Below are 1,497 nucleotides of genomic sequence, written 5' to 3' on the forward strand. Positions count from 1 at the left end.
CCTTAGCCCTAACACTAATCCTAACCCTGACCCTTACCCTATCCCAAAAGCTAAAAATCATCCTAGGCGTAAACCTAACCCTAGCCCCAACCCTAACACTGGCCCCTATGCTAACTCTAACCCTAAACCTAACCCTAAACCTAGCTGTAACCTAATCCTAATCCTAAACCTAATCCTAAACTGTAATCCTAAACCTAGCCCTTACTCTAACCCTAAACCTAACCCTAAGACTAGCACTAACCCTAGCCCTATCAGTAAAACTACCCCTAAACCTAAACCTAAATCAGGCACTAAAACTAATCCTAGACCTAAACCTAAGCCTAACCCTAAACTTAAAAGTAACCCTAACCCAAATCCTAGGCCTAGGTCTAAACCTATTCTCTGCCCTAACATTAATCCTAGAACTAGCCCAAACCCTGACCCCAACCCTAACCATAAAACTAACCCTAGCCCTATCTATAATGCTAAAGCCATCCCTGTCCTAACCATAGCCATAACCCTAACCCAAGCCGTAACAATAACAGTAACAGTAAACCTAGCCTTAGGCCTAAACCCAGCCTTGCGCTAACACTAAGCCTAACCCTAAGCCTAACCCTAACCAAAATCATAACACTAGCCTTAACCCTAATCCTAGCCCTAAACCTAACGCTAAAGCTAGCCCCAACCCTAACGCTAGCCCTAATCTTAACACTAGACCTAACCCTAACATTCACCCTAGCCCTAATCCTAGACCTAGCTTAAACCATAGCTGTACCTGTAACCATAGCCCTAGTTCTAATCCTAGCCCTAGCACTAGCACTACCACTAACCTTAAAACTAAACCTACGACAAATATCTCTAAGTAATATCTTCTTATACATTGAAATATTTGATAAGAAAAAACACACTGCTTAAAAGCTCACACACTTATGAACTGCAAGCAACCAATTGTCTAGCATAATTCTCTGATTGAATGTAAGTTTTTTCATATGAAACTCAGTTCCAGCTAAAAGTCACCCTCTTGATATGAAATGCCTTTCTTGTGTGCGTAAAAGCTTTAAGGCCTACACGAGAATGAGCTTCTACAAATGTAAAACCCTAGACCTACTGCCAAACCTAGTGCTAATGCTAAACCTAGCCTGGATGTAAACCTCGCATTAGCCCTAACACTAACCCTAAACCTAAAGCTGGCCCTAAACCTAACACTAGCCCTAACCCTAAACCTAGCCTTACCCCTACCACTATACCTAAGCCTGATGTTAGGCATAACCCTAACCCTATCCCTAACCCTAGGCCTAATCCTGATCCTGACCCTGACCCTGACACTAGCAGTAATCCTAATCCTAACCCTAACCCTAACCTTAGCCCTAACCCTATCCTGGCCATAACTATAACTGAAATGCTAACCCTAGCCCTAACTCTAACCCTAACCCTAACTATGGCCCTAATCCTAACCCTAAACCTATCCCTAACCCTAACACTAAACCAAACCCCAACCCTAGCCTGAACCCTAACCCT

This window comes from Propithecus coquereli, unplaced genomic scaffold, assembly GCF_000956105.1.
Source record: "Propithecus coquereli isolate 6110/MARCELLA unplaced genomic scaffold, Pcoq_1.0 Scaffold438, whole genome shotgun sequence".
Classification (NCBI taxonomy): domain Eukaryota; kingdom Metazoa; phylum Chordata; class Mammalia; order Primates; family Indriidae; genus Propithecus; species Propithecus coquereli.